Here is a 16,823-nt window from a genome sequence, read left to right as displayed (position 1 = left end):
ATGGTGCCGGACATTACGCACTGCTGGCAAGACGAAGTATGAGTGAAACCATTACACTGCACTTGGCGAGAAATTTAGGCTGCCAAGTTTGACAAGCAAAGCGTGGAAGTGGACAATGTCAAACACTTTGCTGAAAAGTTTACGGAGCGCACGATAGTCGCTCCTTGTGCATTTATGACATGCTTCAGGCTAGGACGTAGCCAAAGGGATGGTCCAGAGGTTCCAGAAACCCCTCCCCCCCTCACAAATGAAATTACACACGACCTACTTGCCGTGAAGTGAAATTGAAAGATGTTTTGATCTTCAATCATACGACGAAACAGGGATACGCACTATGGATAGTAATCGAGGCCAACGATACATTTAAACTGTCTCCACATCCATAGCACTAACGGGTATTGCCCATCCCTATTTCAGCCAAGACCAGTTGTTGGCCTTGCTTGAGTTCAGTTGTTTTGTAAATTAGCTCGGTTCTTATTTGCAGTTGAATTGAATGTAAATGCTACCGTTCATTGTTTTTGAGCCGTCTGCTGTTATGAATTATGGATAAGTTTGTAATAAGAAAGTAGAGCATAACTGCTTTTGATTCGTCCGTTAGCGTTACGGCAAGTTAAAAATATGTACGCACTAGTATAACAGCCTAATTACCTGCAGTAATTACTTTGAGGCTAGTAGAACTGTGGGGTTGCAATATTTCAGTATTTCACAATGCGGCGGAGCGGTAAATATCATTAAAAATAACATTAAATTAAAATCAGTGTATAAAAATACACTTGCATTTATCTGTGCCGCCCAAAAGTCGCGTTGATCAGTGAAAATACAGCCCAAGTGGCGATGGTTTAATTTCTTTAAAAAAATTTGCCCACTATTCCATCATTAGTACAACTGGCAAAATATCACCCCAGCTGTACTCACTTACGAAAATCAGTTCCAATACGGAACGATGGGGAGAGGCTTGTGAAGATAGGAAGGCGTATGTGATGACTGCACATTCTATAGTTCTTTAGTTTCTAAAAGACTGTTTCAGCGGGCTGCTCGAATTGGTCCGAGCCGACTGCGTCCTGCATCCCTTCCTCCCCCTCCCCCTTTCGTCCAAAATCTACTTACGTTCTTGCAATACTACAATGACTGAAGTGAAGTTAGCATCCCTGCAAAAGTAAGTCTTAAAATATGCATGCATTCAAGCACTAGCAAATGAGTGAACATGCACAGTCAAAGGAAAAACATACGACACAGTTCTATCTTTTGTTGTGATGTATTTTCTTTTGTTTTAAAACAATGTACAATAATCAGTTTTTTCCAAATTCTCCACCGACTCTCTGTGTTGAGCAGCTGAGCTAGCAGTCCCTGGGTTCGGGAGGCGAGGTTGTTCGAATCCATCCGCCGGAAAATAGTTTTCTGTTGTTTCCCATATTCAATTAAGGCAAATTCCAGGGTTGGTCTCTTACTGCAAGCCACAGCAAACTCCTTCCGAATACCATTCCTTCCTGACACACTCGAGTTCCGTTAAATATGCAGCGCCTCTGCTGATAAGAAAAAAGCTACATCGAAGGTGAGTCTTCGGAGTCTCCCAGCAGTAAATGGCATATAATAATTAAATCATAATCGGAATTGTCCTCATGCACATGTCTGCCAGGACATTCTTTTATCCAGAAAATGATGTTTCTCACATATAAAGAAGTGACAGATGCGTTATTAAATAAGGTAATTTGGCAACTGTGCCTTTTCGTCGCCAAAAATTATCCAGCAGAGATCTCGTTATTCGAAAAGCCCTGTCGCTAATAATCACGTTGTCCCAAAAAATTAGCCCTACTGCATTCGTGATCACTTCCGCAGCCCAAATACAGACTGAAAGAAGAAGAGTGTAAAATGAACTTGGAGGGTGAAGGGAGATTGGATCATGACTGCTTGTTAGTGGTTTGCCAAGATACAACACTCCTAAGTAACGAGATTGATCTCGGCTTGGTGGAAACACCCAGATCATTTCAGACTTAAATCTTTTATCGTTCTTTAAGGATATTTTCAGAATGAATGAAAAACTTGTTTCTCTTTAAGGTTTTCTTTAATAAATCGGACCCTTTGAGAAAACTCTGGTTACCCATTGCTACAGGTCACCTGTTACGTTTGTTAAGGCAGATGTGCTGCGATGTTTACGCAAGCGCGGTACTCGTCTAGCAAACTGTTTGTAGTTAGTTCTGTCAAGAACAATGTGTTCACTTCTATCTGCAAGGTAGTGTCGTATCCTGTCCAAAAATCTGGCCCGGTACTCGATAAGGCCGGTACGCCGCACTAATTTATCGTACAGCCTCTTGAAGATCGAAACTCTCGACTCTCAACTGGTGAGCTCGCGAGGCACCAGAAAAATTGTGCACTGGTCATCTAGCAACGAGAAACATTATTTATGGTTGACACGAAACGTTTAAATAAACAAACTGTTATACTGTGTGCAACAGAGAACGCAAAAATATTAATTATCTCACTGTGATGTATATGAAAAGCAGTATCGATGTTGCAGGATAATCTATGTTTGCAGAAAAATGAAAACAAGAGAAATATATTTTCATAATTATTTTACTGTGCTTCGAATCTTCATATGATAGAGACAAGGATGGAGAGATATGTACCTTGTAACGCATTTCTGGCAAATATATGCTGTTATTTATAATCGAACCATGTATTTCAGTAGCGGTAGCGTTCCTGCATGTGTGAAAATTTAATTGTACGTTTTTTGAGAGATTAATAATGTGCGGTACAGCGCGAGTTGTAATTTGTATTGTCAGCCGCCATTTGCAAGACGGCAGATTCTTGTTCATATTACTCCAATATTAAGTGATATAAAGCAAAATGGGGAGGGTTTACAGTTAATTTTTGAGTAAACATACGAGAGTCGAGTTAATTTCATTCATTTTGCAAAAAGCTGGGCATTCTTGTGGTTGCCGCTGCAAGGCTATCTTTTATTCTAGTGACGAGATTTTCACAGTTAAAGTTCTCAGCTTTCAGTTGGTTCGCTGGTTGATTGTTTCAGGAGGGGACCAAATAGCGAGGTCTTCGGTCCCATCGGATTGGGAGGGAAGTTGGCCGTCCCCTTTCAATTTGCCTGAAACGATACAGGGAAATCACAGAAGGCTTAACTGAGAATGGCCGGACGCGGTTTGTAACCGCCGTCTTCCCGAATGCGAGTCCAGTCTGCTAACCACTGCGACACCTCTCTTGTTCGCTTTGAATTAATAATAAGTGTACCACGCAAATGGTGTTTGTCCACGCGAATCCACGGAAGCATAATTAGATTAGATTTGCTTTCATTCCAGTTGATCCGTAGTGAGGTGGTCATCCAGGATGTAGAATATGTCAGAAAAACAATAATACATGACAAATATTTGCAACTACAACAAATTAGCTGATGTACCTTCCACAGCTCCCAAGTGGAATGATCATTTTTTTTTAATGAACTCTATATGAAAGGATCATTTTACAACACTCATTTACTAAGATCGCATTAATGCACTGAATTTAAAATTTAAAAAATGTTTATTTATTTATAAAGTAATAAACATATAATAGAACGACTACAATATATCACACACACACACACACACACACACACACACACACACACACACACACACACACACAAAATATATATGTTGGTTCTATTGAGAAATTCATCAATGGAGTTGAAGGAGTTGGCCAACAACAAATCTTTTTTCTCTTAGACTGATATTCATTGGTTGTTAAGCTTTTTATGTCTGCTGGCAAGTTATGGAACATGTGTGTTCCTGAATAATAAGCGCCATTATGTACAAGAGTAAGTGACTTAAAATCCTCGTGAAGATTATTCTTATATTTGGTATTGATTCCATGAACTGAGCTGTTGGTCTGAAAAAGCGATATAATTTTAGTGACAAATTTAATTAACGAATAAATATATTGGTAAGCAGTAGTTAGTAGCCATAGTCCAGGTTCTGTAGGATGTTTTTGACTTCACACCACATATAACTCTTAATGCACGTTTTTGTGCCCGGAGAACTTTAGCTTGGCTTGATAAATTACCCCAAAAAATAATCCCATATGACATTATGGAGTGAAAGTAAGAATAGTATGCCAGCTTTTTCATTTTTATATCCCCCGTGTCCGAAAGAATTCGCATAGCAAATAGAGATTTGTTTAGACGCTTCAGCAGTTCTGTGCTGTGCCCCTTCCACTTGAATTTATTAGCAAGCTGTAACCCCAAGAACTTAACACTACCCACTTCTTTCTGCTTGTCATCATATGTCTGGTATATATTCGTGGGACACCCATTACGAGTTCTGAACTGCATGTAGTGTGTTCTTTCAAAGTTCAGTGACAAAGAATTGGCTAGGAACCAGTGATAACGTCCACAAATATTTTATTAGCCGATCTTTCCGAGACTACACTTGATTTGCTATTTATTGCAATGTTTGTATCATCGGCAAACAAAACAAACTTGGCATCTGGTAATGTTACCGATGAAAGGAAAAGTAAGGGCCCTAACATGGAACCTTGTGGGACGCCAGATGTAATTAGTTCTCAGTTTGTGATGCCTGATAGCTTAATACATGTCTCTTTCCTAATAACACCCTTTGTTTCCTGCCAGAGTGATAATATTTGAACCATTTTGCAGCATTTCCTGTTACACCATAATATTCTAATTTACTTAAAAGGATATTGCGATTTACACAGTGAAATGCCTTTGACAGATCACAAAATATATCAGTTGCCTACAATTTTTAGTCTAATGACTAGAGTACATTTTGACTATGTGTAGATGGCCTTCCCAGTATCAGAACCCTTTAGAAAACCGAACTGCGACTTTGACATTGTTATTTATGATAAGATGGTTATAAAGCAGGTTGTACATTACCTTTTCTAAAATGTTTGAGAATGCTGCAAAAGTGAAATTTTACAGAAATTTGATGCTATTTCATTATCTCCCTTCTTAAACAGTGGCTCAACTTCAGCATAAATCATTATTGATGTGATAGGACATTCGATTACAAAGCTGAGGCATTTCTAAATGTGAAGGATTAAGGTGCTTCACATCTAGCTGTTCCTAATTTATTTTAACTCTATACTCACATTCCGATGTGATTTAATAATCGGGCACTTGAATACAGCAAGGCTTAACAATATAAAAAATAATAATACTCGCGCCTGATAAGAAGTCATAGTGAACACGTTGCCTATATCATTAGGTGATGCTAGGATGTACCGGGTGATCAAAAAAGTCAGTATAAATTTGAAAACTTAATAAACCACGGAATAATGTAGATAGAGAGGTAAAAATTGACACACATGCTTGGAATGACATGGGGTTTTATTAGAACAAAAAAAAACAAAGTCGCAGCATGTTGACGTTACCTGAAAAGTCTCTTTTAGTGAAGCTGTATTATAAGAATGGGGAATGTGCTAGTTCAGCGTTACGATCCTATCGCCATAGGACGGGGATTCGAATGGGTACTTTTTTTTTCACTAGCTGCTTATATTTTATGACCCACCGTCTAATTTCTTATGGTGGGCCGCTGTGACTGGGTCCGGGGTACGCAGTGACAAAGTAACACCACACCGGCTCCCGTCCCCACTCACACCGTTGCCCGTGTCCCGCCACGTGCAGGCGGGCTCTGTTTAGATCCATTTGATATCTTTTTTTTGTGCAGCATTAGAAAAACTTATAACTAATACAAAATCAAGTAAGATATTAATAAACAAAACCAAATTAAATATTTAGAAAGAAGGAAGGAAGAGAACTGAATGGAGAAGTTATAGGTATAATATTGCCCGTCACCTGGTTGTGGGCGGCGGCCCGGGTCTTGGAATGACCCTCAAGACGCTGGCCGTTGCTCACCATGCCTTTAACATCTACCATCCTAAAAACTACCTTAACTAGAAGAGATTAGGGTACGTTAAAGCTAGAAATTAAGACTAAGACCTCCATGTCCAGCCTGCTAAACTATTTACAATATACAATAGAGAGGTAACTGATTTTGTGCTTGGCTCAAAGTTGCTAATGAAAGGGTACTCGTGGTAAAAGTAATAAGGTAATGACGCTAACGGTTTGTGTTGAGCCTACAAGGCTCCTAGTAGAGTACATCAGGCGCAAGCACCTCCCGGCCCCGCCGACAACACGACCTGAACGGTGGTTTTCCCCGATCTACCATAGGTATCCGTCGGGTTGGGCTCAAAAGAGAGGAACCACAATTAAGATCCTTCCATCCAGGACGTGCGCCGCCTCTTACCAGGGGGGCGTAGGTCCCTTGAAGAGGTGCCCAACTTTAAGCTTCAGATGAGAAGTTCTTAGTGTAGTGGAGGTTGAGGTATAGGCTGTGTAGGTTGGTTGTACAAACAGTTCACACTGAGCCAATGAGACTTACAATGATACGTGGTGTGGCAGTTAGCACCTTCCGGCCCCGCCAGCAACACAGCCTGAGCGGTGGTTTTCCCCGATGTACCATAGGTATCCGTCGGGTTGGGCTCAAAAGAGAGGGACCACAATTAAGATCCTTCCATACAGACTGTGCGCTGCCTCTTAACGGAAGGCGTAGGTCCCTTGAAGAGGTACATAGCTTTAAGCTCTTATTGGACATGGAGATGCTGTTAACTATTTGTATATAAGGTGCAATCTGTTTTTAGGATTGTGTGTGACTCGTGGACCTCTTGTCGGTTGTTCCACTCTGTTCTTTGAATTTGACTTGGTTGACACTATGGATCATCCGCGCTGGACGCTTCAATATCTGTGTTGGTGCCCTGGTCTGTATCTGTTTCTTCTTCATCACTCGTGGTGCTAATCATATCTGTGTCCCCCTGGGCATCGTGACGTCTGTTTGGACCGACTTGCCTTCGGTAGGGTCTGTTGCGCAAGTATTCTATTTGTTGGATCTTCGAGATTTCGTCCGTTAGTTTGTTGAGTTCAGTCCACCTTTCCGGGTCGCGTATTATGGCATGTAGTTCGTTCTGTGTGTTCGGGCGATTTATGTGTACTGTGTGTCTTATGTTCGTGCGTTGTCCGCAGAAGAAGACAGTATGTTCAGGGGAACCTTCTTCCCCGCATGTGCATCTATTAGCCTGCTGCAGACTCACGCGGTACAGGTGCGTGGGATAAGGGCCATGTCCTGTGATGAAATGTACCATACCGCGGCTGGGATCAATGGGTAAAGGTGCGTTGAGAAATGCAGCTCAGGCGAGAATGATTTCGAAGTTCGAATCCACGGGTTGTTTAGACGATAGACCCCGTAGTAGCCGACCGAGCACAAGGCGTAATGCTGCTGAGACAGTTCAGGAGCCGGCCGGGGTGGCCGAGCGGTTCTAGGCTCTACAGTCTGGAACCGCGCGACTGCTACGGTCGCAGGTTCGAATCCTGCCTCGGTCATGGATGCGTGTGATGTTCTTGGGTTAGTTAGGTTGATGGCCACAGCAGTTAAGTCCCATAGTGCTCAGAGCCACAGTTCAGGAAGAAGTGGAGACGGGGAAGTCAGCGCTCGTGCAGTCGCACGTCGCACCGGCATTCCGTACACAACTGTTTGGTTGGCACTGAGGCGTACCCTGCGATGCTATCCGTACAAAATCCATCGGCATCATGAACTGTTACCTGGCGATTTAGTGAAGCGGAGGGTATTTGCGGTGTGGGCGTTTCAAAAGATGGCGGAAGATGACGATTGGTTGAGTAGCGTGTTGTGGACCGACGAAGCTCATTTCACGCTCCGAGGGTCTGTCAATGCCCACAACTGCAGAATTTGGGCTACCGAAAATCCTAGAACTGTCGTGGAAACTCCATTGTACGACGAGAAAGTCACAGTATGGGTTAGGTTTACCACAGCTATCGTTATCGGGCCTTTTTTCTTAGAGGAAATGCGTGATTCTGGTTTTGTAACTGCTACCGTGGCGGGTGAGAGGTACGCAGATATGTTACAGAATCGCATCATCCCGAGCCTGGCTGATAAACACCTGCTGGAACGTACGACGTTTATGCAGGATGGCGCTCCACCCCATATTGCTAGACGCTTGAAAGATCTCTCGCCCGCGTCGTTTCGTGATTATCGTGTGCTCAGCCGCCCCTTTTGTCATGCTTGGCCTCCCAGGTCCGTGCGATTATTGGCTTTGGGGTTACCTGAAGTCGCAAGTGTATCGTGATCAACCGACATCTCTAGGATGCTGAAAGAAAACATTCGATGCCAATGCCTCACCCGTAACTCCGGACATGTTTTACAGTGCTGTTCACGACATTATTCCTCGCCTACAGCTATTGTTGAGGAATGATGGTGGAAATATTGAGTATTTCCTGTAAAGAACATCATCTTTGCTTTGTCTTACTTTGTTATGCTAATTATTGCTATTCTGATCAGATGAAGCGCCGTCTGTCGGACATTTTTTGAACTTTCGTATTTTTTTTCTTCTTTGGTTCTAATAAAACCCCATGTCATTCCAAGCATGTGTGTCAATTTGTACGCGTCTATCTACATTATTCCGTGATTTATTCAGGTTTCAAATTTATACTGGCTTTCTGATCACCCGGTATTATTACCAGCACTAGTACACAGACACCACACCCAAATACTAAAATTGTTACGGCTGAGAAGTCGTCCAAGTTCGCTCCGCAGGCAAGGTAGGCGGAACACGGATGACGCACAGAGCGCGCCGAAACCGCGCGGAACGGCGCGACCGCGGCCGTCAGGAAATTACAAAAGTGGATTTCCTTGTGCGGACCACTGGTGGCTACCGGAGCGCGGCGGCGCGGCCGGGCGTTCTAGCGGAGCGCCGGCACAGGTTCAACGCCCCACCGCAGACGCCGACCGCACAATGGCGGCTCTGAGCGCCCACGCACTGCCGTCTCCCTGTGTGTGTGTGTGTGTGTGTGTGTGTGTGTGTGTGTGTGTGTGTGTGGAGACCACAGCTGGAACCAGCCAGCAGCTGGCCGGCCAAAGGCAATTTTCCGCTCTCTGGTCACACGTGACGAACGCTCGCTCCGGTCAACGGTCACGCGCTTTATAACCGCGACTGCGCCTGTCTACGGAAATTAGTCGACTATGTAGATCGCGATACTAATAGCGAAACATTTCTGTTGTATAAACGACGTCAATTTCAGGATACATAAACATGGTTTCCGGAAACAACGATCGTGAGAGACGCAGCTCGCTCTGTTTGTCCACGAGGCCCAGAAAGCAGTAGGTACCGGCGCCCTTGACTTCCGGCAAGCGTTCGATACAGTTCTGCGCTGCCGCCTCAGGAAAACAGTAAGATCGTACGGAATAGCAGGTCAATTGTCTGACTGGACTGAAGAATTTCTGGCAAACAGAACGCAGCACGTCATTGTGAACGGAGAGACGTCTGCGAACGCAAAAAATAGCGTCGGGCGTACCCAGTAGGAGTGATATAAGACCATTACTTTTCACTATATGCGAGGGTTGGAACTTTAATAGTGGCAACTATTTACTTACAGCTCGCACAAAATAGGTAAGTTCAAATATTTGTGATATCTTATGGGACTTAACTGCTAAGGTCATCAGTCTCTAAGCTTACACACTACTTAACCTAAATTATCCTAAGGATAAACACACACACACACACACACACACACACACACACACACACACACACACATGCCCGAGGCATAAATCGAACCTCCGCCGCGACCAGCCGCACAGTCCATGACTGCAGCGCCGTAGACCGCTCGCCTAATCCCACGCGGCAATATAGGTAAGTGTTTCAAAGTTTTACTGTCCTTCAAACTAGTCACCAGCATTGTGTATAACCCGTTGCCAGCGATGTGGAAGTCGTACGATACTCTTAGCAGGGCCAGTTGTGTTGACAGTTCGAACGGGGCGGTGTATTGCCCGACGAATTTGTAGCAGTTCTGAAGCGAGTGAGCGCAGTGGTTAGACACTGGACTCGCATTCGGGAGGACGACGGTTCAATCCCGCGTCCGGCCATCCTGATTTAGGTTTTCCGTGATTTCCCTAAATCACTCCAGGCAAATGCCGGGATGGTTCCTCTGAAAGGGCACGGCCGCCTTCCTTCCCCATCCTTCCCTAATCCGATGAGACCGATGACAACGCTGTCTGGTCTCCTTCCCCGAACAACCAACCAACCAACCAAACAAACAAACGAGTGACGTGAAGTGTTTCCTTTAGAAATCGAGTTGAAATCACGGACGCAATCGAACCGTGCTTCGAGATATTTCAAATGGCTCTAAGCACTGTGGGACTTAACATCTGACGTCATTAGTCCCCTAGAACTTAGAACTACTTAAACCTAACTAACCTAAGGACATCACACACATCCATGCCCGAGGCAGGATTCGAACCTGCGACCGTAGCAGTCCCGCGGATCCGGATGGAAGCGCCTAGAACCGCTCAATCACAGCCGCCGGCTCGAACCGCGGTATTGACCTTCTAGGCATGGTTGAACTAGAGACAACACGAGCCGTGTATCTTCTTCCAGGTGGAATGACTGGAACTGATCGGCTGTCGGACCCCCTCCGTCTAATAGGCGCTGCTCATGTGTGGTTGTTTACATCTTTGGGCAGGTTTAGACACATCTCTGAACAGTCAAAGGGACTGTGTCTGTGATACAACATCCACAGTCAACGTCTGTCTTCAGGAGTTCTGGGTACCGGGGTGATGCAGAAGTTTTTCTGATGTGTGTATTACATATTAGAGTCTATTCATGAGAACACTGAAAAGCAAGATTACAAACACTCTGCACAAACTCAAAGAAATTCAGCAAATCACAGATATATTAGTTAACCCCCAATGTCTATCATTCAGGATATGCGTGAAAGACAAACATATATTTTAGAATAAGATACTCTGAATACCTAAAACACTGCGTACACACACACACACACACACACACACACACACACACACACACACACACACACACCACGTTGGCAAAACACCTCCTTTAAGGGAACCATCGCCACCCTGCTGGCATGGAAACACGAGTAACCAGTAATAACTCGTAGGCAGCTCATATTCATCTACCACAAGCCAAGAAGAGCCGCTACAGTCACTTCAGGCGTAAGATACGCCACGCGTCTCACACGAAGAATTTTTTTTTTTTTTACGTTATAACTGATGCCTAAAGTTTCCGTTAAAAATTTTGCCATTCTGTGGTTTGCAATAAACCTGCGATTTCAGTCCACAAATTATGACATTTTTCAGGATTGGTTCAAATGGCTCTGAGCACTATGGGACTCAACATAGGTCATCAGTCCCCTAGAACTTAGAACTACTTAAACCTAACTAACCTAAAGACATCACACAACACCCAGCCATCACGAGGCAGAGAAAATCCCTGACCCCGCCGGGAATCGAACCCGGGAACCCGGGCGTGGGAAGCGAGAACGCTACCGCATGACCACGAGATGCGAGCTTTCAGGATTCCACGAACTCCTTTCTTGCACTAAAGCTATCAGTTTATGACAGTCCTTATTTCGTGTGTGAGAACGTCGGCCGATTCGATCCAAGTTGGTTAGTTGGTTCGTCGGTAAGTGGGGTTGGGGAGGGGACCAGACCGCTAGGTCATCGGTTCCATCGCATAAGGGAAGGACGGGGAAAGCAGTGCCGTTTCAAAGGAACCATCGCGACATCTGCCTGAAGTGATTTAGGGATATCACGGAAGACCTAAATCAGGATGGCCGGACGCGGGTTTGAACCGTTGTCCTCCCGAATGCGAGTCCAGTGTGATAACCACTGCGCCACCTTCCTCGGTCGATCGAAGTAAACTAATTCCAGCGATTGTCGTCCGAGGACTATAAGTTTGGGAGTTGTCATCGGCTGCACAGTGTCCGTGCACGTACAGACGTAATGGTTTGAAAGGATGGAGCGTCTTAGGCGCCGCCGGTCGTCGGCGGTATCCGGCAATTTCGGCGCCAGTGTTACCGCAGCCTCATCGAACTTCACTAGTAGACTCAGCCGTGGCTGGCTCGTGTTATGCTTTGCATTAAACTTTGCTTTGCGGTATCGCGATTATGCTGTTATCCTCTCTCTCCGCGAGTCGAAGCAGCAGCGTGTATCGACATTCGCACCCTTGCACTATATTTGGCCTCGCGCTTATAGTTTCCGGCTGAGCCGTGTGCGGGCAGTTGGTCGGTTGGCGTGGAGCAGCGAGGAAGTCTCCGTGGCGCGTATCTGGCCGCGGCAGCTGGCGGGGTCGGAGTGCGAGAGGCTGTTCCCATTGCTACGAGCTCCGTGGCTCACCGATACCGGACACGAAAGTTGAGCCTTTACTTAATCTACCAGCCAGCCCCAACTGTTCACACTGTGTCGTTTGAATTTCGTTGTCGGCTGTTGGGACATTCCTGCAAGCAACAACGTGTGTTTTCAAGTTGGCGAAATTCTAGCCGCCCTCCGGTGGAGTTTCACTTAACTTTATTACTTTTTAAGTGAAGTGCACCGGCGGAATCTTCTGCCTTGCGGCCCTTAATATTCCGGTTACCTTCCCGGGCCGTTGACGTCAATTCAGGCAGTGTATTTTCCTCGTCGTGTTGTGGCTGTCTAACACGGCATGTAGTTTGACAGCTGAACGTGTAATTCGTTGTGGGCGCCGATATCTTCTGTGTTGTTCCATTGAACTCCCTGTTGTGTGCTGGTCGGGTGGAGCGGAAGTTATCCTGTCGCTTGGTCCGTTGACTGACTGTCGGTGGGGTTGCCGTCGGATTGAAAATTATTGGGGCGACTGCCTGTGTCAGCTAATAGAGCGCTCGTTTGAATTCCAGGCCGACCCTTGGATACTGCTGAGCGTCGTTTGATGTGCTGCCTTATTTCTCCTTGTTGTTTGTTTATGTATGACTTCTAGCCGATTTTAAATTAAAGTTTTTTTGCCCCTACGTTGAGAGATTGTTTGGGCCTCCAGCCTAATTTAGAGAAATGTTTTAAGACGTGACCTTCTGCCTTTTAAAATTCAAATGCTTGTAAATTAAAGTTGTTTTGCCCTTGAGGCGTGAGACTGAATGGCGCATTTAGCCGGGAATTAAGTTCTAAAATTAATGTTTGCCTTACTCTGTTTTTAATGTTTTCTTTACTCTTGCAATGTTTGTCAAATGAATAAAGTAGTATGTTCGAGTGGAACTGACAGCCACTCATTTTGGCCCCTTTCCACAAATTAAACTATCTGTCCTGTCCTGCGGGCATAGCAGGGCATCTCATAGACGCTGCAACAGAGGCGTTGTGCACCACGGACATATTTACTATTTATACGAAGACAGTAACTTGTTCTCGAAAGAACAGTTAGTGTTGATGACCGTGCAGCTTTTCCCTGAAATAAATGATGACTAACTGAAAACCTCACCTGTCGACAGTCGTTGTTGATGTACCTCGATGTGGACAGCTGAAAATGTGTGTCCCGACCGGGACTCGAACCCGGCACCTCCTGCTTACATGGCAGACGCTCTATCCATCTGAGCCACCGAGGACACAGATGAATAGCGCGACTGCAGGGACTTATCCCTTGCACGCTTCCCGTGAGACTCACATTCCCAACTGTCCACAATTCTACATATGTACTGTACCTTATAGACATTTGTCCACCCACTCATTACTCGCGCACACTTTGGCGATTCCCGTAGGAGTTTGGGCAACCTGTGCGCATTCGCACAGACGAAGGTCAATGGCTGGGTAGCCTTTAACTATATATACGAAGACAGTAACTTGTTCTCGAAAGAACAGTTACTGTTGATGACCGTGCAGCTTTTCCCTGGAATAAATGATGACTAACTGAATACCTCAGCTGCCGACAGGTGTTGTTGATTTACTATTGAAATTCCGAGGCAGTGCGTTACAAGACGAGAGAACCACTTATTAGTTCCTTCCAAACACGTCTCGCGAAATAATCGCGACGAGATAATCCGAGAAATTATAGCTAATGTCATTGTTTACCGACAATCGTCCCTCCTACGCGCCGATGGGTAAATGGGACAAGGTAATCATCCGCCACATACCGCAAGGTGTCTTATGGCGTACAAATAGAGATGCAGAACTGATATCTAGACAGATGTTAGGCAGAGTTGTACGGCCACAGGGGGGAAGAGCGTGGCGGCCGGAAGTGTTCTCCTGGTGGCTTCAGCGCACGGGCAGAGGGACGGGAATACCCGCTGGCCAGACAGAACGGAAGTACGGCTTCGCGTTTTATTTCAGACGGCGATCGATGTGGCCAGTGCAGCGCGGAAATCCTCCCCACCAACTGCTGTCCACTGCCACCTCTCACACAATCCACCACTGCCCTGCGAAGCTGCTTCACCGAAGATCGCAACGCACTTCCCAAATTCGACCGCCGGACGCCTGCGAGACTGATATATGTGAATATCAGTGCGCTGACTTCAGAAACAGATGGCTCGATACAGGAAAGGCCACTAACGTGATATGGTTTTACACGGTACAGTCAAATTAAAGCGACCACTGCCCATGTTCGACGTCAGCGTGCAATGACCGTTCATACACTACTGGCCATTACAATTGCTACACCAAGAAGAAATGCACATGATCAACGGGTATTCATTACACAAATATATTATACTAGAACTTACATGTGATTACATTTTCACGCAATTTGGGTGCATAGATCCTGAGAAATCAGCACCCAGAACAACCACCTCTGGCCGTAGTAACGCCCTTGATACGCCTGGGCATTGAGTCAAACAGAGCTTGGATGGCGTGTACAGGTACAGTTGCCTATGCAGCTTCAACACGATACCACAGTTCATCAAGAGTAGTGACTGGCGTATTGTGACGAGCCAATTGCTCGGCCACCATTGACCGGACGTTTTCAGAGATCTGGAGAATGTGCTGGCCAGGGCAGCAGTCGAACATTTTCTGTATCCAGAAAGGCCCGTACAGGACCTGTGACATGCGGTCGTGCATTATCCTGCTGAAATGTAGCGTTTCGCAGGGATCGAATGAAGGGTAGAGCCACATCTGAAATGTAACGTCCACTGTTCAAAGTGCCGTCAATGCGAACAAGAGATGACCGAGACGTGTAACCAATGGCACCCCATACCATCACGCCGGGTGGTGATACGCCAGTATGGCGATGACGAATACACGCTTCCAATGTGCGTTCACCGCGATGTCGCCAAACAAGCATGCGACCATCACGATGGTGTAAACAGATCCTGGATTCATCCGAAAAAAATGACGTTTTGCCATTCGTGCACCCAGGTTCGTCGTCGAGTTCACCATCGCAGGCGCTCCTGTCAGTGGTGCAGCGTCAAGGGTAACCGCAGCCACGGTCTCCGAGCTGATAGTCCGTGCTGCTGGAAACGTCGTCGAACTGTTCGTGCAGATGGTTGTTGTCCTGCAAACGTCCCCGTCTGTTGACTCAGGGATCGAGACGTGGCTGCACGATCTGTTACAGCCATGCGGATAAGATGCCTGTCATCTCGACTGCTAGTGATACGAGGCCGTTGGGATCCAGCACGGCGTTCCGTATTACCCTCCCGAACCCACCGATTCCATATTGTGCTATCAGTCATTGGATCTCGACCAACGCGAGGAGCAATGTCGCGATACGATAATCCGCAATGGCGATAGGCTACAATCCGACCTTTATCAAAGTCGGAAACGTGATGGTACGCATTTCTCCTCCTTACACGAGGCATCACAACAACGTTTCACTAGGCAACGCCGGTCAAATGCTGTTTGTGTATGAGAAATCGGTTGGACGAATTACGAGTTGACGTCGGTGGCATCTGAATAGGCGACTACACAGAGTGACGCATAGTTTAAACAACGTGATTCTATAAAAGGATGTTGAAAATTAGGTGGACTATACGATAAATGAGAAGGTTCTCTACAGTATCGAGGAGGACAGGAACATATGGAGAATATTAACAAGAAGGAAGGACAGGACGAAACTACATGTGTTGAGACGTTATGAAATGATGCTAGAGGGTAAGAAAACTGTACAGAAAGACAGAGACTGGAACAAATCCAACAAGTCACGGAGGACGTTGGGCGAAACTGCTGCTCTGAAATGAAGGACTTGGCACAGGATAGGTAGTGATGGCGGGCCGCATTAAACCAGTCAGAAGACTGACTGCAACTATAAATTACATAACTGGACATAATGTCTAAGAGAAACGTGACAACTTATAATTATAACGAAGAGAGACGCTGCATGGGTCACTGCAGTTTTAACTATATATCCACCCCGCTGCCAAGCTGCGCTCCGCAGTAATAAATTTTTCAACCGGGTCCAGTTATCTTCGTAAAACGTACCAATTCATCCATACGAAATCTTTCTTCAGTGTGCTGAGTCTTTATTTTTGTTCAGTGTACTGAAACTTCTTGTACTTTTGAGTTTCATTTGATACTAATATGCATCTACTATTAAATAAATGTTCCTCCTTTAAATTGCAGATCAGCAAGTTCTTATCCTGGATGTACCTCAATGAACACGTATTCTAATATATTGAGTTATGTGTAATTTTCGTAGCGTAGTTCCGTAAGGCCGCGCGGGATTAGCCGAGCGGTCCGAGGCGCTGCAGTCATGGACTGTGCGGCTGGTCAGGGCGGAGGTTCGAGTCCTCCCTCGGGCATGGGTGTGTGTGTGTTTGTCCTTAGGATAATTTAGGTTAAGTAGTGTGTAAGCTTAGGGACTGACGACCTTACCAGTTAAGTCCCATAAGATTTCACACAAATTTGAACATTTTTTTTTGAACTTCCGTAAGTTTAATAAACAAAACATATACACAAAACAAAGACTGCATTCATTAATAATATAGTCTCCATCACTATTTACAACAGTCTGTCAACGCTGAGGTGACTTTTCGATTCCGCAGTAGTAGAAGTCATGTGGTTTGGAACCGAAGA

The 16,823-nt window shown here is 45.4% G+C and overlaps 1 protein-coding gene and 1 non-coding gene across 5 annotated transcripts in view; both read right to left on the bottom strand.

Moving 5' to 3' along the window:
• The window catches only part of LOC124552562 (tropomodulin), a 394,271-nt gene that overhangs the window by 189,665 nt on the left and 187,783 nt on the right, over nt 1–16,823 (bottom strand). The gene's annotated exons all lie outside the window — the stretch shown is intronic.
• Trnat-ugu lies at nt 13,356–13,430 on the bottom strand. The gene has a single exon. It is a non-coding gene; the product is annotated as a tRNA-Thr (tRNA).

The sequence above is a fragment of the Schistocerca americana genome, chromosome 10, assembly GCF_021461395.2.
Source record: "Schistocerca americana isolate TAMUIC-IGC-003095 chromosome 10, iqSchAmer2.1, whole genome shotgun sequence".
Classification (NCBI taxonomy): Eukaryota; Metazoa; Arthropoda; class Insecta; order Orthoptera; family Acrididae; genus Schistocerca; species Schistocerca americana.
The sequence above is the reverse complement of the archived record's forward strand: the minus strand, read 5'-3'. Positions and strand labels throughout refer to the sequence as shown.